The following is a 25,436-nucleotide window of genomic DNA, read 5'->3' as shown; positions in this document are numbered from 1 at the left end:
GGTGGTGCCTGGGGGGCTCACAGTGCCACTACCCCACAACAACACCAACAGCAACAGCAGCAGCAGACTAACAATCCAGGTGACCCCAACGCCGCTGCCAATGTCAGCAGCGTGGCGGACAACAATCCAAGGTGGGTGTAAGGTCATCGCTCCACGCTTGCCACCTCAGCCTTGAAAATAAAATCCAACACAATGATAGGCACACATTTTCAGTGAACAGTAACCTTAAGTGTGTAGTACAGTCAGATATTCAACAATTCTATATTCAATATTTTTTGCCAACTTTCTGTTCATGCATGTATGGGACAGGTGAAAACTTATTTGAAATAAGAGCAACCTAAGAATGTTAGGAGTCCCAAGAGGCCAGTAGGTCTACATCGGGGAGCAGCTCCTGTATACTTAACATCTTAAAAACTCAGTATTCAATATTCTTTGCCAACTTTCTGTTTATCCATGTTTAGGACAGGTGAAAACTTATTTGAAATAAGAGGAACATAAGAATGTTTGGAGTTTCCAAGAAGCCAGTAGGTCTACACGGGATCAGCTCTTGTTTACTTAACACTGGCGGTAGCTGAATGGTCAGCGTGCTGGCGTGGTGAGCCCATGGACTAGGTTTGAGTCCCACCAAAACACGCTGATTTTTCAAGCCATTGCCGAGTGGTGGAAAATTACCCACATGCTGCCCAGATCACTTCGTTCAAGAAGAGCACCGGGGAGCACCATGGGCCAAGCAAGAGCCACACATCACGGCAGCCACTATAAATAAAATTCGCCTACGCCACCAACAGGCTGCGGCCACCCAAGAGGCACCTCAAGAACACCTTCAGTTGTTACAGGCAGCACATGAAAAAAAAACTAAAGTATACTCCCTATCCATGATTTTATCTGCCTTTGCCTTTTGTAATTGCATTAACTGCATGTAGGAGTATCAAGTCTGTTCTATTCAAGCCCCACAGTTTGTAAACCCATTATGCCTTTGTGATATCTTAATTTATTCAGCTTAAAACATGTGTTATGGGTTTTACTTTGATCTTTTACTTCAAAAACCTTATTAACACAACTCCTGGTCTCCCTACAGCGAGGACACGAGAGCACAGGTGACAGGGGTCCTCCTCCGTCCCTTCCTCCCTCGAGGCTTGGAGAACCGCCTGGGCCTCCGCCGCCAGCATGCTCCAGGGCCACAGAGTCGCCGGCCGCTGTCAGATCCTGGCGTGGTGCTGCAGCTGCCCCGATATCCCCCTGCCTTCACTGAGGCCTACCTGCCCCCCATGGCCTATCAAGAGGCTTTCCCCCGCTACATGTGGGGCCCTCCACCGCCCTACTCCCAGCCCACCTCTTCAGAGAACCTGGCCATGCAGATGTCCCCCCACCACCACCCCAACTCCCCTACCTCGCCCCAGGGCATTCATGGCATCATGGCTCAAGCGATAAGAGCCTCCCCCGCCCACCGCCCCGCCACGCTGGCAGACCTAATGCACGGCCCCGCTAGTCCTACCAGCAACACACTCTCCTCGCCCAGTGATGACTCGGAGATCATGAGTTCTCCTTCTCAGAACCAGCGAGTGACACGCGGGCGGCACAAGGGTAGCCCCTGTGAGCAGGGAGGAACATTGGGTGGCTCCAGCTCTCTCCCGTCTCGCCATCGCTCCCGAAGACTACCCATAGGACACGTCAAATCGCTTGGAGACGTTAACGAGCATAAGCATGATGAACCTCTGGAAGTGTTGTTTTGTGATGGCAAAGACATTGCCCCGTTGGACAAGTTCCAGTCCCAGACTGACGTGCCTCGCGAGGCATACCGCAGCAAGCACATCAAGAGCATCAGTGACCCAAAGGTGGTGTACACGAGTGGCAAGAATGAGCAGGAGTCAGAGCTGTACTTTGCTGATGTCTCATCCTGCATCTCAGTGAGGCAAGATGGAGATGAAATGCTCTACTACTCAGCCCACCAGCCAGCCAGAACACTCCTCGCCCACCAACAAGGAGGCTATAGATACCCCCATCAATCACACGTACGAACAGGTACGTGAGAAGGATGACGACAGTTCCCACCATGCCTCTGATGACACCATGATTGTCCACACTTCATCCTCAGACCACAGTCTGGCCGCTGAGACAGAAAATACTTACAGTGTTGTGTCGCCTCTCACAGACATGTCGAGCACCTCCCCAATGATCACCGACACGGACGCATACCGTGCTACCTCCCACCACCTGGGACCCTCCCTCCTCACCAGGACAAAGGGACAACGCCCTCCACACCCCAGGCACCGTACAACCACAATCTTTCTCTTCACTCCATGACAGCTCCACCCGCTGCATCCCTTACACCCGCTGCACCATATGCACCACATGCACCCTGGCGCCAGGGCACACCTTAATGACAACGAGTCCATGCCGCCGCAGCTCAATGAGTGTCCTGATGGAGGACTTGAGGCCGAGCACTGCTACGAAACGCTGCCGGGCTGCAATGACGACACTGCCCCTCCCCGAGGTTCCCCCGGTGCCACCAATGAGCCTCGGCCAGAGGGCAGCGCTACACACACAGCCGATGCCTCAGACTTGAATGGAAATGTGACGCTAACAGAGGCCATCGTGCACATGGGTCCACCAGGGATGGATGGCTCTGCTCCCGGCAGCCAAACCTCTCGAGCGTCCAGGGCCAACCTCTCCCTACCACTCCGTCGGGTGCTCTCGTCCTCCAATGCCAATGCTGAGGAGGTGCCTGAAGACTCCCCGACACCAGACTCTGAAATGGTGTCAGTGGAGCAGAGTCGCGGGTCCACAGGGCGGCGAGGGGCAGCAGCAGGAGGAGGAGGAGGTGGAGGAGGAGGAGGAGGAGGGGAGCGCCTTTCCTACCACAGCTCCGAGCCCAACACCCCCGCCGAGAGGAGGATACACTCGGTGCAAGACCTTCTCTTTACACTCAAATCTGTTAATGTTTAAGTGGATGTGAGAGCTGAAAGATGTTGAAGTGAGTGTCAGCTGAAGACTGAATACAATCTATGCGAAGAGTACCTTGCAGTGCAGTAGTCAACCGTAACTTCTAACAATGCCGGTATTCCAAGTGATTCACTTTTTGTGATCCAAAACAAGTCAGTGTTAATAGTCTAAGGAGTCACTCATAAACTTTATACCACAAGCAAGAGTGCTGTATGTGTATGTGTGTGTGTTCATATGGGTGTAGGTGAAGATGTGTGTGTGTGTGTGTGTGTGTGTGTGTGTGTGTGTGTGTGTGTGTGTGTGTGTGCCACATGTAGAAATTACTCTATGCAAGCCTTTTCATTGTTTTTGAGGTCCCTGCAGCCAGTTCTGTGTAGCATAACAGTGTGTGGTGGCTAGTGTTAAGGGCCTGCCACACCCCAAGGAGCCACAGTATGGTGAGTGAGGCGCTGTAAGCTGCTGTTGTTTATAGTATTGAAGGGAAAGCTGTGCTGGCATATGGCTGTTATCCTCCTGCAGTGTAACTGCCAATGTCTGCCATGCACCACCATTGGCCATGGATGTGTCCTTCAAGGAGTGTTTCCTGTAATATTACCTATCAAGCCTTCACGCATCTGTCTTATTTTCAAAGGTATGTGGGCCAGCAGCAGCCTCATGTTGGAGTCATTGCCCACAACACCCTCCTCCAGGAAGCACCTTGCTGCCCTGACCAATTGGCGGTACATGTTAGTGCAATATGTTTGGAACATGTCTAGGACATTTCCTAAGGGCATTAAATTAAGCACTGATTACCCCAGTATGACATATGTCTATGAAGAGAACTTTGTTGTCTCTTATTTTGTCAGGCATCTTACAAGAGCTCGTAAGAGTTGATGGTAATAGGACCTAGTACAGAATAGGGATTCTGTCCTCTCATAGGATGTTGAAATATATATAACACGTTCTTCTTAAAATCTGACGTGAATGGCTGGGGGAAGATTCCTGCTGTGAGGGGACACTAGTTTTTAAGGCTCACGACGCTCAGGTTGATGTTGTCCATATCTCACGTGAGTGTTGACTCACATGTGTTTAGTCACTGGTCAAGAATGAGAGCGAAAATACAATCACGCAGCTGTACCTTCAGGCGGTGATTTCATCCGTTCAGCTCAACACGGCTCACAAAAGAGAAGCTGAAGAATTTACATTCTAACAAGTGCTTTAGTTTCAAGTTTTACCCCAACGACACGAGCTCATAGCAGACACTGACCCCACAATGGCTTTGTAGCCTGCCTTGTCCAGAGTCTACAATCTTTAGATGCTGAATCATGTAAATATTCTTTTATTCAAAGCCTTTATAATTTGTTCAATTATAATTTATTTTCATAAAAGTGGCCATACACGCAATAGCAGACTCAGAGCATTGAACCGCTGCTTACTAGATTTACTGGAAGAACAAGATGGGGATGTCTGTCAGGACTTTGCAATCACCAGTGGCCACGTTGCTTTCTTGCTGAAACAAAGCTGCCACACATTATCAGTAAAAATATTTACCAGAAATCCAGGAAAACAATTAAAAAATTATTGATTTTACGCTACATATAATACACTTTCGTAAATGTACCAAAATGTGAAGAAGTCAGCCTGTGTGGCTCAAAGTTACAATATGTGTGCCAAATCAATGTTCTTCAAACTTTTATAAGTGCAACATGTTGTCATTTCAAGCATCACCTTCATGATCCGTTTGCAAACCTCCAGATAGTACTCAGAACGGTGTGCCCCCTTCATCTAGTATTCAGTTATTAATTTGTGAAGCAGCAGCAATCCCAGTAGTCTCCTGCAACCCGCTACTGGGACGCCATTCTTTCCTTGAAGTACCATATCCTTTAACAGTGTAAAGATAACATTCAGTATTACCCACAAGCCTTGGTGTCCCAACCTCAATGTGCATCAGAATCAGACCACCCGTGTGCCATCTCAAGTATTCTTTCGTGCAAGATTGTCATACAACAAAGTCCTTGTGTGTATGTGTGAGAGAGAGAGAGAGAGAGTCATCATTTAGAACACGTGAACGTCGGCAAGTGTCCAGTGATTGTAGTGTCCGGAGAGCCCTGACCCCCTCCCCCCCCCCCATCCCCGCGTTGACCTGGTGTACTGACGCTCCCCAAAAGTGCTCCACTGATCTAGTCTCGTTTTTTGCATGTCAGTTTCCAGTGTAAACCAAGGGAAAAGAGACAATACAGCAGCACTCTGTGATTGAAGTTCTTCTCTCATCAGTACTACCATAAAATTTCGGTGTATTCCCAGTGTTCATCGAGATGTAACATAAAGAAACGTATTGTAATATTTGTGGTATGTATTTTCTTAAGATATGTGTGTGTAGACTTCATTGTTATGCAACACTTTTGCATTCATATCTGGTTGTTACTTTTTCCATGACCCCTTAAGTGCCATTCCGTTGTTACTTGTGTATGTTGTGTTATTTTAGTAAAGTCATACAACATGTTTATTACCCTCTGGCTAACCAAGGCGGGATGTTAGTAAAACAGTCATTCTGGAGCCAAATGGTAGTGAATGCAGGTAACTTTCGTTTTAGGGGAGTTTAAATTATGCGTTTTATATATATATATATATATATATATATATATATATAGAGAGAGAGAGAACGCGATGTAAAAATTTCAGTGCTTGTCTTTCTTTACATGGATTCCTTACTTTTACGTGAACTAAACTCCCACTTATCCATTTTATATCATGGGGAAATGTATTTAGATCGCGCGAAATTTACGGTGCGCGCTCTCTTTAGGAATGATTGATTGATTGATAGTTTATTGTTGCAAGTAAACAACAAAGGAGAAGGGAGGAGCATGCCATCCCAACCCCCAGGCAGTACAAAATGTGATTACACAACAAAGGATGCACGTGGAAGTAATGAAACCCTCGCCTTAAATGTGAGTTACTTGTATCTGCTTCTGAAGGAGACAAATGTTCTTTTTTTTTTAAACAGGTGCTCTCGACAAAATGCTCCTTTCCTGCCTCCAGGTGTCTGCTGCCAGCACGGGAGGAGGCATTAAACGCGCGCAGCCGAGCCCTTGAAACTGCTTGTTGACCGAATTAAGGCTCTGGGTGTTGTCTGTGTGTCTCAGCCTCTCGTAGCCGAAGAGTAAGCTATACTAAAAAAAAAAAAAAAAAAAAAAAACGGTCCAAAAAATCGTGTTCTGTAGCCTTCTTGATCAAACCTGTCATTACGGCCGAAGTGTTCAGATAATGGTATCAACTGTTCACGGACTCGACGACAGGTTAGCCATTCATTTCCAAACAACTGTCAATCACTAACAAGAGTTACTGGAACGAGGGAGACAACCAACTCGTCCAGCGGTGTCCAGGTGATTCGATCTGCCGCCCGACTGGCAGATGATTGATGAAGATATATACACCAAATATTTAGGTAGGTATTTATAGACAGACATATAGGTAAATAAATTGCATGAACTTTTAAACAAGCGGGGGATCTTAGCAACTCCTGTTATGCCGAAGCTCGAAGTGTCGGAATCCAAGCTGAGTCGCATATCGAGTCTCTGAGCGACGTTAGTAAAGGAGCTATCAGTAGCCATGTGTTCCTCGCTAGTGGAGGTGCTATGCTCATCCTCGGCTGTGCTTGTCGGCAGATTAACAAAACGTGAAACAGGCGGCCTACTAGAGGTAACTAGCAAGGTATGTATACACCTAACACAACTATCTTCTATGATTTTGGTGAACACTTCTGGATGAGGTTAGAGTTCGACCAATTGACACGTAACTTAGCATCAGTGGCCCTAATGATATAGAGGTGGTATACTTGCAGTGTCGAAATCAAGCTGAGTCATGCATGTCTTGTGTCGGAGCGACGTTTAAGGAGATATCAGTAATTAATTAACGATGTGTTCCTCGCTGGTGGTGGAGGTGCTGTGCTCGCCGGCAGATCAACAAAACGTGAAACAGACGGCCCACTGGAGGCAACTAGCAAGGTATGTATACACCCTAACACAACTATCTTCTCAGATTTTGGTGACCGCTTCTGGATGAGGTTAGAGTTTGACCAATCGACACACGTAAGCATCTGTGGCCCTAATGATATAGAGGTGGTATCCTTGAAGTGTCAGAATCAAGCTGAGTCACGCATGTCGAGTCTCGGGCGACGTTAAGGAGATATCAGTAATTAATTAACGATGTTCCTCGTTGGTGGTGAAGGTGGAGGTGCTGTGCTTGCCGGCAGACCAACAAAACATGAAGCAGGCGGCCCACTGGAGTAAACTAGCAAGGTATGTATGCAGTGCGGCGACTATGCCTGACGAATGACATCGTCTTGACCATGAAATTCACAGGTGTGCGTTAACTCAAACTTTTCCAGCTTCAGCTTATCTTTACAAGGGAAGGTCTTGTCGTTGGTGATGGTAACTGTCAGATCCTTCATGATTACTGTCTTGTCATCTGAACCGTCTTCTAATTTCTTTGGATGATCCTTAATAAGACGTACCAAATTCTTAGGTAAGCCATTTTGGGCAGACTCCTCAAGATCATTTGGATGGCGACGGCAGACATCTTCTCTTTCCATCATAATGTTGGCTATTTGCTGGTAGAAACTGGTTGGTCCAGCAGATTTTCCTTCCTGAGTTCCTCTTCCTTGGGTGGTCTGGGAATTGCTTGACGTCACCTCGGCGGCATCTTTTGTCAGTGAAGAATCCGGTTTCAGAAAGTTATTACTGGGAGGGTTAGATAGTATCTTTGTCTTCTTTGAGATCTTGAAGACACCCTCAGCAATAATATGCCATTGTTGGGATAGCTGTTTTTGTTGATCTCTTCTAGGGCTGCTTCAACGACTGGGTCTTCTGTTCCAATCCTTCTCTTCGTAGATGTTTTCACCGTTTTCACCACTTTCATGGCTTGATTATCAGAAGTTTTTTTGTCAAGTAAGTTTTTCAGGATAAATATTTGCAGGGCTGCCAGAAATATGCTGATCTAAGAGGTATACAACTGAAAAAGGTGTCTTTTTCGTGAAGCCAAACTTTACCTCATAATGACCAGTGACCCATACTGCAGAAAGAAATATTGATGTTCCTGCGTCCTTTTGAAAAACCTCAAACTTGATTCTGGATTTAAGGTTTTTACAATCTGAAGCTTCTTTGGGCACACCAATACGAAATGTGTACTCTTGGGTTTCTGAATCAATGTCCCGGTGAAGGTGGAAGTCGCTGGCTAATACTTTGTTGTCTATGGTGATGCAGCCAAAGTATGAAAGGGGTTTGTTGTTGACCACGGAAGAGGAATGCTTCATTGCCCAAAAATCTGATGCTTGGGACAGTTTCACATGAATCTCCATGACACTGGAGCGCACATTGTTGTCATTTTTAATGTTGGTCATGGCGTTCTCACTGTAGGAATCAGCGATCATGTTGTTATTTGGAACAGGTGAGAGTGCCTTTTTAAGCTCTTCCATCTTTTCCAGCTGATCCCTTAGGGTTCGTTCACACTACAAGCAAAGCAGGGCAGCAGAGCAGCAGAGCGGGCGGCGCGGCGCAACATGTTAGGTGTTCACATATAAGCAGAGCAGAGCGACCTGCACAAGAATCATTCCCAGGCAACAGCCCGATTAACTCCTCGCTGTTTATATGGAAGGATGATGAACAATGTAACGATTTACAAAGGAACATGGAATTTTGTTGTTAAGGCCAAGTCCCATGGCTGTGTGGGTCACTGATGATTGGGTATAGGATCAGAATATCACCAAATTAGCTTTTCTAAACATACGGCTATTATATATCATTAAATTGTACCTCAACTATGCACAATCTGGTCAGTTTTTGTAATTTTGGCTTTAGCAATAAAAATTCACCTATGTACGTAGATAGCTTCTTGGCCATGTTGATTGAAGGGTGGAACCGTGGAGGACCGCTAGCTGCGAAAAGCAAAAATACGACCAAATTTCTCGAGCGTGCCGCTCCACTCCGCGCTGCGCCACTCCGCTTGCGGTGTGAACAGCTGAGCGTCTGTACATTCAAAACTATTTTAAAATTAATGCCGCTACTAATCGCTCAGCTCTGCTCTGCTTGTAGTGTGAACGAAAGCTTGGGTGGGAACCCCGCCTTAGCCAGTGGGGTACCTCTTTGGCCGACTCGGTAAGGAGTGGCTCTCCCGTCACGCTGGTCGCGGGTTCAATCCCAGGCAGCCGGCGAATACCCTGATCTTGATTAATTTCTCGTGTGTTTCGAAACACGCAGAGGGCGTGTTGGGAAATAGAGGAAATAGAAAATGAAGCTCCCGGGGCATGACAGTGGTGGCAGCGGTGGGATCCACCGCAGGGTTCACATAGCGCCCGTCGCAGTCGGGACATGCTCATGTGGTGCTGTGGATGCCTACGTGCTGGAGTACCAAAGGAGCCTAGGGTTCGTTCACACTACAAGCAGAGCAGAGCGGAGCGGAGCGGCATTCATTTTTACATGGTTTTGAATGAACAGACGCTCAGGTATTCACCGCAAGCAGAGCGGCGCAGCGCGGAGCAGCAGCACGCTCAGGAAATTTGGTCGTATTTTTTGCTGCTCGCAGCTAGCGGTCCTCCACGGCTCCACCCTTCAATCATTATAGCCAAGAAGCCACCTATATAGGTGAGTTTTAATTGCTGAAGCCAAAATTACAAAAAATGACCAGATTGTGCATAGTTGAGATACACTTTAACGATATATAATAGCCGTAGGCTTAGAAAAGCTAATTTGGTGATATTCTGATCCTATACCCAATCATCAGTGACCCACACAGCTATGGGACTTGGCTTTAACAACGAAATTCCATGTTCCTTTGTAAATCGTTAAATTTTTTCATCATCCTTCCAGATAAACACCGAAGAGTTTATCGGGCTGTTGCCTGCGAGTGATTCTTGTGTAGGTCATCCTGCTCTGCTTAGATGTGAACACCTAACCGCGCCACTCCACTCTGCTCTGCTCTGCTCCGCTCTGCTCCGCTCTGCCCTGCTCTACTTGGAGTGTGAACGAACCCTTAGGCTCCTCTGGTACTTAAGCATGTAGGCATCCACAGCACCACATGAGCATGTCCCGACTGGGACCGGCGCTGCGTGAACCCTGCGGTGGATCCCACCGCTGCCACCACTGTCAAGCCCCGGGAGCTTCATTTTCTATTTCCTCTATTCCCCAACACGCCCTCTGCATGTTTCGAAACACACGAGAAATTAATCAAGATCAGGGTATTCGCCGGCTGCCTGGGATTGAACCCGCGACCAGCGTGACGGGAGAGCCACTCCCTACCGAGTCGGCCAAAGAGGTACCCCACTGGCTAAGGCGGGGTTCCCACTATTCCGTCTTGACGGCATCCGTCGACATTAATGAAGTCAAAATTACGTCAGCGAAACAGCGGTCGCCCGTCAGGGATGAGATAGCTACTCCTCCGTCGCGTGCCTTATGTTGACAAACATGGCCGGCCTGAACCACAACGACTTCTTGATTGTTGTCGCTCTGCTTGCTGCTGGAGAAGAAGAGAGGCCAGCTAGGAGGAGGCGAAGGTTCTGGACACGCCAGCTGTGTGCGGGGAGGCCACTTCGCGGGGAACATAGGGCTATGGAGGCAGAGAAGTTGTTCGATGGAGAAGCGTTCCACGCTGCTTACCGGATGACTCCAGCCACCTTTGATAAACTCTTGGAGCTAGTCGGCCCTTACGTCGAGAAGCAGGTCACAACGTTCAGGGATCCTGTCGGTGTACCTGAGCGCTTGGGAATAACACTAAGGTATGTTGATCGTGAATCCTATACATAATAATGGTAGGAACCAGCACTCATGCCCGTGCCCCGTGTAGTTTTCTTCACCAGCCAAAAAATGGCCCTAAACTTACTTGATATTCACAGAAATTACCCCACCTCCGTATGCTCGCTTCACTAGCCACCCTCCTCCAAAACTCGTGGACGTATTTTGCCTCTACTATCCATAAACCTTCCAAGTTGCAGGCCTGTTCACAAAATGTGACAGTAAGGCTGCACTGACATGAGTGTTGGTTGCCTGCCCACTTCAATAGTAATAGTGGAAACAGTTAATCAATTGAATTTTTATTCAATTCCTTTGCAATTTAGGATGAATAGGGTGAGAGAAACTTTTGAATGCTGCTTTATGAATGGTAAGGGCAGTGTCTCCGTTTTAGTTTTTCAATGACAAAAACACTATGTTTTGGAGGTTTTTACGCCTCTGAACCGAAAATGTCCCTGGATTTTGTATCAGAAATCTAGTCACCTTACACTTCGTGGTTCAATTCATTTCCTAACATAATAAATTTATACAAACTAACATTTTGTTTGCCAAAATCACTGTTGGCCTGAATTGGAATGATACTGTCATTTTTAATCAATATATAAATTATAAAGGGTTCCCTAGACTAATGGAATATTCTTTTCCGACAGATATTTGGCTACAGGCATGAGCCAGAGGAATGTTGCCCGCTATTTCTGCGTAGGGAGGTCAACCGTGTGCAAGATCATACGAGAAGTGTGCCAGGCCATATGGGAGGTAGTTGGTCCCCTCTCCATGCCTAAGCCTGCAACTCCTGAGGACTGGACGAGGATCGCTGAGGAATTCAACGATAGATGAAACTTTCCTCATTGTCTGGGTATGTTTTGAGAAATTCCTTGGTTAAAAAAATTTTTACATTAAACCAGTATCTGTTGTTCTGTAATGTCATTTTTTCAATGCATGTCTTTACACTTGATACTGAATAAGTTGACACTGTTTTATTATGTAGCTACCATAAGACCTTAAAATTCTGCAATTTAAAGTAAGTCAGAAATGGGAGTCAAAGTAAAGGCAGGTCACTCCGGCCCCTACCAGTATGAATTAGCAAGTTATATGTGCATAGCTAATCTGTATCTGCTGTGGGCGACTGTCGCTGTTCTACACCCAAGCCTACCAACAGTTGTATTCTGCTGGGCTTTGTTTTATCTCCCATTCTATATATGGTGTTCATCAACGATCTTTCTATAACTGAATGCCCTATCCCCACACAGCTATTTTGGATTGAGTGGAGTCAAAGGCTCTTATAATTTAATTAACTCCTTTCTTTGTTTCTTATTTGTTTATTGCACTTGTTTCCTTTTCTAAAAAGAAAAACTTTTCTCCAAAATAGGTGCAGTAGATGGCTAGCACGTCCAGATTAAAAAAAACGGACCTGTCCGGCTCTTCATACTTCAATCACAAGGACCTTCAGCACGATCCTGATGGCTGTAGCAGATGCCTCGTATCGGTTCATTTTCCTGGATATTAGATCCTATGGGAGGGAACATGATGCGAGTGTGTTCGCCCAGTCAGCGTTCGAGATTGCGCTGGAGGATGGCTGCCTGTCCCTTCCAAAGGCTCAAAACGGAGATTTGCCATATGTGTTTGTGGGGGATGAGGCATTTCCTCTAAAACCCCACCTCATGCGGCCTTACCCTGGGAGTAGCCCGCCAGAAAACAAACCGATTGAGCCGTGCACAGAGGGTTGTTGAGAGTGCCTTCGGCATAATGGTGACGATCGAACTGGCGCATCCTCCGGCAACCCATCATTGGCAAATCAGAAACAATTGACACACTGGTGAAAGCAATTGGTGCTACACAATTTCATGAGGGACAGGGAGGGGTACCGACAGCGCTTGACATGGAGGGAAAATATGTGCCTGTCAGATGTGACCGGGAGATTGGGTGCCAATATGTTTGCATTCGAGGCAGAAAACATCAGGGCTCCTTCACAAATTACTTCAACTCCCACCCGGCAGTCTCCCATTTCAAAATGAAATAGTTAACAGGGGGCGACTTCAGTAGGCTGGCAGCTTGTTGCTCTATCTAGATTTTCAAAGCCCTGCTCCTTCACGGATGAGCCACCAATATGCCCTCTTGAGCTAAGTCACTGTTGGCGGCATAGGTGTGGGCCTGCAGCACCTCCTCATACTCTGCTAACAATACTATATCATATGCAAACATACTGTATCATATACAAACAGGCCTGCCACCAGTGACACTATACTGTACCTCTCACTTTCAGCGTTGAACCTAACTACCCCACTCAGATGGTTTTCATTTCTCGCATACAACTGTCCATGTGCACGTTAGAAAGCCATGGTGACATCACGCACCCTGTACACCCACAAGAACACTATAAACTGTCACGCAAGTAATTGTTGACTCGCATGTAACTGTATTCTGTATATATATGTATTCTGTATAATTTAATAATCTTTTCAAGATTGAAATATTTGTGCTCCCTCCTTTATTTTAAAGTTTTTAGGAAGTTCAGTGGTAGTTTTGAAATATTAATTGTGAGTGAATGAATGAACGTTACAGTAGTAGTGGACGACAAAACTGTAAGTAATCCACGGACTTACAAAGGAACAACTGTGTTGGATTATCATTGTGCAGGTGATAATGGTGCTGCTGGCAGATAGTATGTGTCATGTGTAGAGGAGTGACTTAAATAGGGAATTAAGTACAGTTATCTAAAAAATAAAGCAATTTAAAACAGAATATAATAATAAAACGATATACATCCATTTACATTTGTTTTTGTTTTGTACACCTTTTCATTGACAAAGGCAATGAATTCAGTGACAGCTGTGCCATTTCAGTGGTGTCTTTGATGCTGAGCAGAGCATTTGTTACGTGTTGCCCAGCGGCTTGTGCTGGCCCGGGCACCTCATGTTGTTTGGCAGAGTGCCTTCACAAGGTCTGCTTGCCAAGGGTGGGGCTCTAAATACATTTTATTGCGTGCTGGCAGCGCTTTTTGGGTTACCTACTTTCAGGCACTGGACACCGAAGATGGCAGGGCAGTCGGTCCTGTCCCATTATCGTCTTCTGATTAATCTGGCAAAGAAAGCAAACTCGCAAAAATGAACCGGAAAAATATTGCAAAGGTGCACACTAATCCTACTGTAATCCATGCAGCCTTAAGCGTACGTTACTGGGTTAATATCTGTTAGCCCCCAGTGGGGAGGTTTATGTGTGTTCACCTGTCTTTTGCTCCTAGAAGGGGTAGGCAGTGAAGTCCCCCGTAGACGGAGCCTATTGTGTTTTAGTTGTGGTTGGCCGCGGGTTTTGACTGCCGCGGGACGCTGTCGGCTGCCCGCGGCCGCGCGGGTTCACGCACGTACATTTCATAACTATTTTTACACTTATTGCGATCTCTCTACTCCTTTCTATGGTTTAGAGGTTAGTAGAAAACATACGTGATAACAGAAGAGCGGAAGAAATAGGAAACGAGATATTGGCACGTTAATTAATGAAACCGCTGTTTACCAAACACGATCTATAAGCTTGATATTTCCCTGTATATTTTTTATCACAAAACTCTCGACGGAACAGACCACCATTGGAATAGTCAGCAGACAGTGGGGGTGCTCATAATGTTTTTTGTTCAGTGTTCACCTGCAGAGGTGACCGTGACCCGCCGCGCGCCCCGCCGCCACAGCCTCGCCGTCCATCTTTGTGGTGGTTGTTGTGTGGCGCGTCACATCCACGCCGCCTCGCACACTGGCCTGTCACTGCTACACCTGCTTCCACACCTGCCACCGCGGCGCCCACACACCTGCCCAGCACCGAGCAATGGAGCGCCGAGGCACGGGCCCCGCGAGGACACCCAGCAGAGGAAAATAGTGCCAGCCTCCGGAGTGAGTCGGTGTGTGTGGGGAGGGCAGGGGGGAGGGGTCTCAGAGGGCATGGCAGACAGGGTTACTGAGGGTAGGGAGGGGGAGCAGGGGTGAAAGTGGTCTCAGAGGGCATGGCAGGGTTACTGAGGGTAGGGGGCAGGCATCTCAAGAGGGCACGGTAGGGGGGAGAGGTCAGTGGGGCAGGGTTACTTAGGACTGGAGCGGGGAAGGGTCACCGTTGGCAGGGCAGGTGGGGAGGGGTCTCGAGGACATGGCAGGGTTACTGAAGGCAGGGTGGGGGAGAGGGAGGGGGAGGGGCTGCCTCTGCCTCCAAATGGCCTGTGTCCAGTATCACATTTGATCATAACGTCCTAGATTTGTGGGTAATTTTCAACGGTTTATTTTGTTTAGAAGTTGCTGTTGTAAGTGTTTGGTTTAGCTTCACCACCTCAAAATACCTTGTGCCTCTTCATTATATGGTTAGAGGCCAAAAATGCATGTCCTTTAACCATAATACAAAGGTGCATGTTTAGAAATGAATCTAAACTAATATAACAATCATGCCACCATTGCTGGCCTTGAATGAGATAATCAGGCTGGCGACTGCGGTCCAGCCTATTGCAGTTAGGTTTCGATCTTGTTCATTTTCTTTTCCTGTTTTATATATATATATATATATATATATATATATATATATATATATATATATATATATATATATATATATATATATATATATATACCGGTATGCTGCTGGGCGAAATAAAACATTATTATTATCATTATTATATATGATATTTTGAGATATTTGAGGGCTGTGGCTCAACTGAAACGCCAGAATTTTACTCTTTACAACACTCCCACACGACCTCTGCGTGTAACGAAACACAAAAAATTATTCAGATGAGGAAACATTTTGCCGGCGCTGGGGATCAAACCCGCGACCAAAGAGACTGGAAAGCCACTTGTTAACCAGTCAGCCAAAGAGGTACCAGTACCCCCCTCACAGAGTGAGTTATGGGAGGCTCGCCCATCAGGCAAGTCGCTGCACTACACAACCATATTTAATTGCCAACATACAAACCGTCACCTCAATCAAAGGAACTGCAGCTGTCATTCTTCTGAATATATACCCAAACCTTACTATGATTAAAGGATACGTGACGAGTTTGATTTGGTCGGTACATTTGAGGCAAATACATCCGTACCTCTCTACCCCCTTGTGGCCTCATATGAGATGCCTCCAGTTGCATTTATAGGAGGAGGGGGCACTCAGCCATACCCCCCCCCCCCTTTTCTCACCAGTTCCTCTGTTTTAATTACTATTTTTGTTTCAGACTTGGTGATAATGGCTGCAGAGCAGTAAGAAGCATGTCAGTCTTTGTGGCTGGGGTGGAGTCGGACACTGCCCCTCAGACACGCTGCAGGAAGAAGTATGAGACAAAGTATAGGTGAGCAAAGTATAGATATGTGAAGAGTGACTGTCTTAGATGCATCATGTTTTCTTTAAATTTCTTCAGTGTTGTGATCACAGTTAAAGCAGGACTGTAGGTTAGCTGTACAGTACAACTTGACTGGGCAGCCTACCCATGCTGTTAATTGTGCATACTTAGCTGGCAGTGCTGCATGCAAGAATATCAAAAGTTCTTTTTAAAAATATTTTGGATTTCTCAAATCCACATATAATACAGGCAAATTATAAATAACTTCACACCTAAAAAGGTGTCCAAGACTGACTCACAATGACACATCACACACCAACACACATCCAAAGTACTGGTACCTATTTTTTTTCTTTCACAGTAGTACATGGTCATTCTCTTTGCGGGTCAGTTATATTTCCTGGCTTGCATGCTGGTTTTGTTATTTAGGTTGTTATATATTAGTAATGATCTTTACAGTGCCAAATATGAGGATGAATACCAGTGGGTTAGTCCGTCCGCCAAGGGGGAGACGTACGCCCTGTGTCGCTGGTGCATGGTGGACATTTGTATTAAGTCTGTTGGCGCCAAGGGCCTGCGGGACCATGAGATAACAGGACGCCACAAACAGAAAGCCAGCGACCAGCCTTCACTACCCCACCTTCCAACACCAACACCTCCACCACAGCCTCCACCACCACCACAGGCACCCCCATCCTCAGCAACACCACATCTTACAAAGTATGTAGCTATTTTAGTGCATGTAAAGAAGAAATTTGAGTTATACTTTTTATCATCTGTTTCAGAAGTTACCTTAATGGAGGACTCATTTTATTGTATGATGTGATGAATTATAATTTGGGAGGGTGGCTATTGGCACATATCAAGGGCATTAGTGGGTTGCTAGGGAGACAGGAATGACTGGGCCTGGGTCAAGGGGACAAATGTGACTATATTACTTTGTGATGGAGGAAGAGAATGGAGGAAGTGACTGAGTTTGAATATTTAGTGACAGTTTATGTAAGCATGGAGGTATGGAAAGTGAGGTGAGGGAAAGAGCAGTGAAGGGCAGACAGGTGGTAGGTGGAGAGTTATGAGAGGAAGAAGTGTGAGCATGGAGATGAAAAGGGGAATAAACAGTAATATCATGCCAACTCTGTCATATGCACATATGCATCAGAAACAATGACACAGAGTACAACACAGCAATCAGGAATACATGCAGTGGAAATGAGTTATATAAGAGGTGCATGTAGTGTTTCAGGATGGGATGGAGAAAGTAATGAAAGCGTGAATGAAAGGTTTGGTATAGGTGTGACAGTGAAAGGAGTGGATTGTGGAGTGGTCGAATGGGTGAAGCATGTTACGCTGAGATGGTTTGGACACGTGATGAGAACGAAGAAAAATTAATTTGTGAAGAGGGTGTAAGGGACTACCTGTGAAGTGGATCAGTAGGGTGAGCAAGTATTAGAGCAAGAGAGTTGAAAGTAGCAGGATTCAGTGTGCTGAGAAGGAGTGCCAGAACAGGGAGAGATGGTGACACTTCTGCCGCAGCCACCTCCTGGAGGGAAGGTCCCGTGAGGGAGCAGAGCATCAGAAGAATAGATGATCTAGATCATGATTGGTCTGATTGGTGTTTGTTCCTTGCAGTGCCGTGTATCCCGTGTTGGAGGTGGAGGGTGTGGTGGAGCAACACAGCGAAGTGCTCCCAGGCTCACCTCGCCCCCTGACACCTCAGACTCCTAACACTCCTCTCAGCCCTCAAGGCCAAGGGGAGGAGTTGACAGACCCACAGCCTGAGCTGCTGGGTTTTGGTGCCCAGCTGCCAACCTCCACATCACATGACTTGATTGCTTCTGGGGTACCTGACTCATCACAGCCAAAGGTAATCTAAATAATCATGTTTATTTCTGTATAATAAATGAATATTGGCAATAAAGAATATTTCCTCTCGAAGTCATTTGTTTATTTAGATATTCTTTTCAGGTGGTGGAGTCTTTGGTCATAGAGTACGATAACCCAGGTGTGTGTGAGGTGCCTGCACCTTTGCCAGCCAAGAACTCATCTGCCACAATAAAGAGGGAAGTGGAAGAAAAAGTATCACGGTGAGCACAGATGACTTGACATGTAATCTCTGCGGCCAAGAGTATGAACAGTGGACACAGCTGAAAAAACATTTGCTGGACCACATTTTGATTGCTCAGAATTCTGCTGAAGGGAAGTCAAAGGTTAGTAAAGTTCAAGTTCCTAGTTTCATTTATTCCAATACAAATTGTGCCCAAACTTTTCATATATGTACTCAAAATAGGAGGCAGGCCAAGGACAAAAGATAATTATAAAAAGAAATGCCTTTATTTTGCTGGCCCAGTATAGATTCTGAAAAGCAAATATATTTAACCATGGTCAAAGAGGTTTCTTGATACACTCATCTTGAAGATTCAAGTTGTAGAAAGGAGGAAATATAAATGAAGGAAAGTAGTTCCAGAGTTTTCATAGAGTTTAGGTTAACTCTTGCAATAGGAAGTCGGACTTCACAGGGCTGAGCTTAAGTACTATAAAGTTGTGTGTTCTTGGGCCACGGGAGGGTGGGCGTGCACTTTCCAAATTTAGAGGAGCAGTGAGCATGAAAATAGGGATAAGATAGAAAGAGCAGTAGTATTGCAGTACTGGAAGATAATCATTTACTGTACCACATTGTATTCCTTCCATATTACAGTGGTTTTCTCCACTATCCTAGGCATGTGGTCGTGGCAGAGGCAGATCAGCGGCAGCAGGGTGCTGGGGCGGCCGACACGCAGTTCTCAGCAGGCTGCAGTAGACCACCAGATGCAGTTTAGAGACGCTTCTTATTTTATTGAGAAAAGTCTTCAAAGGGTTGAACATTATTGACTCAGTTGTCCATTACATCCACCAATATTTATGCATTCTCCCTGGCCAGGATATCATTACAAGTAAAAGAAACATGTCGGTAAAAGCACCAAAGAGACGAGGCAGACCACGAGGCAGCAAAGCAAGAGGCTGTGTGCCCGTGGCAGCAGCTGCCCTCCGCGCAGCACCCTCACCAACCAAGAGGAGTGTGCGGCAACGACTGGAGCCTGAAGCTGATAGTCTTCAAGAGGCTTCTGTAGATGACCCTGCCACTGTTGAAGAGGAAGCATGTGATGACCCTGACCCAAGCTCTCATATCATGAAGGAAATGCAGCAAGAGATGGATGAGAGTGGAGCAAGGTGAGCTGCATTCATGAGTGAAAGTTCATCACATGTATAGGATTATCAAATGCAAAAAGAGTCAGTACCCTCAAGGCTACGATATATTTGATTAAAGGAATAACTATTCTTCTTCTATGGGGTTACTATTACAAACAATAATAAAATACCACCACCAACAAAGTTAGTTCAACTACTACAACAACTACTCATTTTCCAGGGAGCTGAAATGTATTCCTCAGTCAATCATACACCCTTGGGGGGGGATATTGCCAATCCTGCATAAGGTTGATTGTCTATTTCATGAGTATAATTGATTTCCACACCTTATAAACTTTTCTTCACCAGCGATGAAGAAAACAGTGAGGCTGGAGACACTGATGGCCAGGCGGAGGAGTCTGGACAAAGAAAGCCTGGGCCACTACAGTGTCGTGTATGTCGTTGTCTTCTACAACAGGTAGTTTTCATGTCTTATTCATAATTGTAAACAAATAGATTAGACAAGTCTTGCTTTTGGTAGTGTAATGCTAATCACGTAAATCTTGTTTTGTCTACTTGAAGTTTCATTATTCATATTATTCAGTCGCATAAAAGGGAAAGATATATAAATAGTCAATAATTAGTTTAGGGTGCCTGGCTTGGTCCATATGGTGCGAAATCTGCTTAGAATGAAAGAAATGTTTGATGAAAATAATTCAAAATAATGAAAAGTCATATTAAAGGTATTTTTTTCTAATTGGATAAGCAAGATGCCCAGAAGTGCTGAAATATGTGCTTGTTTCCATGCGCTTATCTGTGCATAATTTTTGTTGGCCTGTTTGAAGTTCCACTCCAGTTAGTACTCACATTAGAATAAAACTTTGTAATTCTCTCTGGCAACTTGAGTTAGGGTAAAAAGAGCTAAAAATAAAGTTCAATGATCAATTTTTAATGTAACTTTTAATATACCTGCTACTTTTCCTGAGTTGTCTTCTTTCTCATGAGTACTAGTTGGCATGGTGTGTACAGCTTGGTACCCTAAATGTTCCTTGTTGTTGCAGGACTGAGCTGAGAGAACACCAGCGCTCTGAACACAACAATGGGCGGCCATATCAGTGTGACCACTGCCAGAAGTTCTTCACTACTAAAAACCACATGGAGGTCCACATCCGCCACAAACACACCTTTGGTCCCAACCCTTGTCAGTGTGCCATGTGTGGCAAGGTACTCTCCTCCAGGACAAACCTGAGAATACATATGAGAATACACAAAGGTTTGTTAAAATAATGTTATGTGAGAAGTAGTAAAGCTTCTTTCATGCACTAAGTTTTGAGAAATTTGATTTTCAATAGGCTTTAAATTAGTCTTTTAGAATAATTTACAGATGTTAATTTCATTTTCATATCCTAATCCTTTAATTCAACCCTTCACAGGAGGCGGCCTTTTGAATGTCCAGTATGCAAAAAGGCCTTCAGTCGCAAGGCCAATATGGAAATGCATCTTGTTTACCACACAGGGGAAAGACGGTTCACATGTGAAGTCTGTGGCCAGTCTTTCTTTGCTATCAATGCCCTCAAGAGGCACACCAAGTTACACACAGGTAAGGAGAAGCTCTTATCCTCTACAGCAAAGGCTACACAAATTGTAATGGTTCAGTGGTAAGTTTGGTTAACAAATGTAGTATATATTTCAAATAATTCATCAATGTCATAGTAGTTGAGTACCTACATCATCACAATGGTTAAGAGGAATTTAGGGGAGGATCGAGAGGTTTAGAAGAGGATTAATACTCTTCCATTTCCTCTTGACCCTTTCCATACTGTGACGCCGACGTCTGCATCACGGATAGAAAGGGTTAAGTAGGTATATGTAGGCCAGGGATGGATGTCCTCTTCAACTCCTTGGATCAAGTAATGAATAACTTAAAATAAGGTTGATATATGGGATTAGAGTCAGTAGTGAGGTGCAGGATGAGCCTAGGAAGTTCAGAGATTACAGAAGGGAGCTTCACTTTATTATGTAAATATTAGGAGTGTTAGCAAGATTGGGATTTTTGTACAAAATAAGAATTCAAATGTTTGGTATTAAAACTGTCACAGAGACCTTGATAGATGCTAAAGGTGAAATTCTTGACTCAAGACACTATGTGCCATCAGTTCAATTAGAATGCAGTCAGATTTTGATATTCAGCTTCTGAGGAGAAACTAATAATTTTTGGCATATAATGGAAATGATAAAAAATATTCTAGATACTTTGACAATGTGCCAGAAAATGAATAAAGACCTTTTCATTGATTTAAAAAAAATTCCAACAGGTGAAAGGGATTATGCATGTGAGGTTTGTGGTGCAACCTATGTGAGGGACTGACCTGCGTCGGCACCGCCTCAAGCACTGTGAGTGAAGCCTTACCGTGCCACCTCTGTGAGAAGCAGTTCACGGTCCCATGACCTCAAAGGTATCCCCGTGGCCTCTTGTGCAGACTTCTTGCTGGAACAGCACTTAGTGTTCTTTTTATTTTCTGTTGCACTTTAGCTACTTCCATTACTGAAAAAAAGATTCACAAATCTTAGTTATTTTAAAAGTTTGTTATTGTAAAACTCATCTTAAAGTGCGTCTGTAAGGTGCCACGTGAGTAATAATCTGGGAGTATAGCGTTGTCCTCTAAAATTAATGTGAAATGGATTAATCTGTTCCAGAGAACCCCAGATAATTGCTTATTTAAACCTTTAGAACAGTACTTCATGCACAAATTCACATGGTTGTATAGCAGACTATAGGCCCATATACTGGTAAAGTAGCGACTGTATCATGAGCAGTCCTTGCATCGTGAGCTTCACAGGTGAAGAAGGAGGAAAGCGTGTGTGGGCTGGGGTCAATGTTACCAAATTATTATGCTTATCACATTGTCTTTTCTGGTTTCTGACCCATCACTACACCTGCCCCCCCCCCTCCCTCCCTCCACTATATTATGAGGTTCACAATTCATACACAAAGGCAGCTGAAAAGGAATTTTTGTGGCACCACTTTGAACATTCATGGTCCACCCATTGATGATTTGTCCATTCCTAAGGAAAGGAGGATGTTTACTTCCATAGAGCAGCATAAAATATCAGAGTAGCATTATTCATCAGCTACATGTACCATAGACTGTACTGTAATCAATGTAAACATCTTCACATAAAATTAAATATGTAGTCATTGAAATCTCACACCACAAAGTTCTCACCATTTTCTTTTTAACTTTAGGTGCTTAAGCATAAACAATGTGAATTATTTACTAATGACTGCTTCTTTCCATTAAAATCAAGTGATAAAGAATATGAAATGGGTAATAAACACTGGATCATAATGACAAGTAGCTATTAACCTGATGAATATGAACAACAGGCCCTGTCAGCAGTAGGGTTTGGCAGGTACTACCACTGGTACTTACAGTACTGATTTTTCATGGAAAGAAGCATTCATTAGTAAATAATTTGCATGGTATGACATGCTTATTGTTTAAGAACTTAAAGTTGGAAAAGAAAATGGCGGAGACTATATCGTTATTTGTGTGGGTACGACATTTATTGTTCTGAAACTGATAAATGCATTGTTCTGAGTACAACAATCTGGTAATGCTGGCTGGGTAAGGCAAGTGCTGTGTAAACATACACATTCCCGTAACACGAATTTTCACGTTTGGCTATGCTTTATTTGTTTTGCATTGTGTGAGCATAAATCTGCGATTAATGTAAGCAGAAGTACATGAAAATGAGGGCTGATCTCTGCTAGGCTGTCACCAGCAGTACCTCCATCCTTCCAGCCAGCATTGCTAAGCAGTGAGGAGTTTAAGTCAAATAGTGGGAGTAAATGTTTATGCACTATTTTACTTAATCCTCATTTTTTTATATTTTTGCATGTATTACAGTTACAAATTTACATGTTATGTTTATATTAACTTAAATGGTGTAATATTCAGGTCTCATGAATTCTGTAATTTTTAAGGTTCACCTGCGGTACCACAACAAGGAGCTACGCTACACGTGTGATGTCTGCAACAAGCAGTTTGTGGAGTCCGGGAACTACAAACGTCACATGCGGCGACACACTGGGGAGAGACCATACACCTGTGTTGTTTGTCTACTCACCTTCTCACAGGTAAGTGTTAGGATTTTGTCTGAGAGCTTTCCTAGTATTAATTTATTTTGTGTTCATGTAAATTGTGAAACAAATCAATGATTCTGTGCAGTTTTACAGCAGCTGCCTGATATTACATTAAAGTGAAGTAATTTATAAAGGAAATTTCTTCATCATTATGCTTATATATATATGTATTGTTTGTATAGGTTCATCACATGAAGACTCACATGAGAACAAGTCATACTGAAGAATCTGGTGCAGTAGAGGAAGGTCCTCAAGGAGCCAGCAGTGGGAGGAAGACCCTTCCTCACGCAACCCCAGACTACCCCTCAGAAGAACACCCAAACCCACTCAGATGCATCAGGCACCAGTTCCTCCTTCACATAGTCACCCACATTCTCACCCACACCTGGCACCTCACTCCCATGCTGTAGGGAATGCCAACAGTGTTGTAACACCTCAGGCCAATCTGTTTCACCCCATGGCTCACTCAGGGACTGTTTCAGGAACAGTAGCACCTCCTCACTCCACCCAGATTTCCTCCTCGTAGAGCTCATCATCCAACAGCGGTGTCTGGGTTTCTGCAGTTACAACTCGCATATATACAATCATGGCGTCATGCCACATTACCCTTCCTTATTTGATATGTGTCAACCTCAAAATGGAGTCAATCATCTTCCCATGCATTAAGTGTTTAATTTAATTAAAGTATTTATAATGATAGAAATAATGCATAGGATATTAAGTGAGCATAATTTAAATTTCAATCACTAAACCATAAGCCTACAAATCATGTGTGCAGGTGTGTATATAAAAATATAAATGTAAACTACATGTATACCTTGATTTGGTATTAAAATTTTAGCTCATGGTATTGAAGTTTGAACAGCCTCATACAGTTCTTGCAATCCATCAAGTTTTAATCAGACCTAATTACTAACTAATGGGGAGCATATGCCCGGGGGCACATTGCTTCACTTATTCACTGCCTTCACTCCCAACGGTCCCTCCAGCCAAGCTCCCACACTGCTACCCTATACATCCCTAGTCCCTCCTGGCAGGATCGATCCGCTTGCCCCAGCCATGAGTTATGTGGGCATCCCCACTCAGGATTGTCTCGTGCAGAAACAACCATATGGGCAGGAATATGCTCCATAAATAATAATAAATACAGCACAAAAGATAAAACCAGAAAATCAAATACTAAGCTTGTGTGTCAACCTGAAACAAAAGAAAATTGTGGAACATATTCCTGAAGTACTAATGAGACCCTCAAACCTCTTCATCATGAAGACAGTTATTGAAAAGTACTTTCTCTACTATGGGTGCTTTCATTTCTTGCTTTGATATACACAGAACAGTAATTCTGACATCTGATTATGCATATGTAGGAAATAGGATAAATTATTGCAGGTGATGTAGCACGGAAGAGCCAGGAACCTAATTATCTCATCCCCCCGTGCTGGAGCAGGATGAGGCCGAACTACTACAGTACCATCAGACAGAACCAAGTGAAGAGTTTGAATAGATTAAATAAAGTGCATTTGCTGCAGCAGGAAAGCACAACATCAGGGAAAAGTGGAGAACGTTGGGAAATACCTCTTGTCTTGCACTGGATTATTGCTGGTTGAAGATGACAATGATATCAGTATAAGAGTGAAACAAAGGATGTTACCTTAACAGTGCAGTCAATACTTGAAGAGGAAAAGATGATGCGGACATCACCCAATCTCTGAATGGGTTAATTTTACAGACCTTACCTTACGGGTTAGGGTGATATTTATCCGCCATATTCTTATGGTGCATCCAACGCGCCATACACAAGTGAGGTGCTTTATGGTCACGGTCTTGTGTTCCGATATTCGTTCCATCACCAGCAGTACCCTGAAGGCTGGCATGAGGGCGAGGCGTGGTGAGGTGAGCGGTGCATGTCTGGAGGGCTCGACATTCTTGGTGCTGGGTGTTCACGCAGGGAGTGTTGTCACTTTTTCTAGCAGGCCTCCTGTCTCAAGGAAACACTCAACGGGTCAGGAGATCACTGGTTGCCTTCCTGTTGAATATTAAACCTAAACAACAAGTAAATATGATTCACAAACAGTATAGTCTTGTTGTACCGGTTAATATCACCTTATGACTGGATAAT

General features: G+C 44.6%; 3 pseudogenes; all 3 read left to right on the top strand.

The window, feature by feature from the left end:
- LOC127007282 (uncharacterized) overlaps nt 1–3,587 on the top strand; it is a 90,482-nt pseudogene extending 86,895 nt beyond the window's left edge.
- Nucleotides 3,588–6,851: 3,264 nt separating this feature from the next.
- LOC127007545 (zinc finger protein 341-like) lies at nt 6,852–18,802 on the top strand (annotated as a pseudogene).
- A 3,359-nt stretch (nt 18,803–22,161) lies between these two features.
- On the top strand, nt 22,162–24,165 carry LOC127007281 (B lymphocyte-induced maturation protein 1 homolog; annotated as a pseudogene).
- The last annotated feature ends 1,271 nt before the right edge of the window (nt 24,166–25,436 follow it).

This window comes from Eriocheir sinensis, chromosome 35, assembly GCF_024679095.1.
Source record: "Eriocheir sinensis breed Jianghai 21 chromosome 35, ASM2467909v1, whole genome shotgun sequence".
NCBI lineage: Eukaryota > Metazoa > Arthropoda > Malacostraca > Decapoda > Varunidae > Eriocheir > Eriocheir sinensis.
The sequence above is the reverse complement of the archived record's forward strand: the minus strand, read 5'-3'. Positions and strand labels throughout refer to the sequence as shown.